This window comes from Octopus bimaculoides, chromosome 6, assembly GCF_001194135.2.
Source record: "Octopus bimaculoides isolate UCB-OBI-ISO-001 chromosome 6, ASM119413v2, whole genome shotgun sequence".
NCBI classification, from domain to species: Eukaryota; Metazoa; Mollusca; class Cephalopoda; order Octopoda; family Octopodidae; genus Octopus; species Octopus bimaculoides.
This window is the reverse complement of record NC_068986.1, coordinates 89,002,945-89,003,384: the sequence shown is the minus strand read 5'-3', so window position 1 is coordinate 89,003,384 and position 440 is coordinate 89,002,945.

Here is a 440-nt window from a genome sequence, read left to right as displayed (position 1 = left end):
GAGTAACTGAACACTACGAAACCCCAAATCTGCTCCCTTTTAACCCTATATATCACAGTATTTCGCCTGCTGTCACCCATGTGGTCATCGTTTGTCTTAAAGGCAGAAGGAGGACATAACTTTCAAAGAATCTCTCTGTTAATACAAATGTGTTACTGAATGAAATCAACAGGAAATTGCGTTCCCGTAGAGCTATTAGAAAGACTTTCATGAAATCAACGGAGGAAATTTCAAATAAATTTACTGAAGGACAGTGTTGTTGTTGTTGTTGTTGTTGTTGTTATTGCTGTTGTTAATGTATTTGAAACTATTGTTGTAGATTCATTCATTGAATTTGTTGTAATTATTGTTGTTAAAATTGAGGTTATTACCGCTGTTGTTGTGGTGGCGGTGTTATTCTTGTCGCCATTGTATTTATTGAAATTATCATTAATTTTATT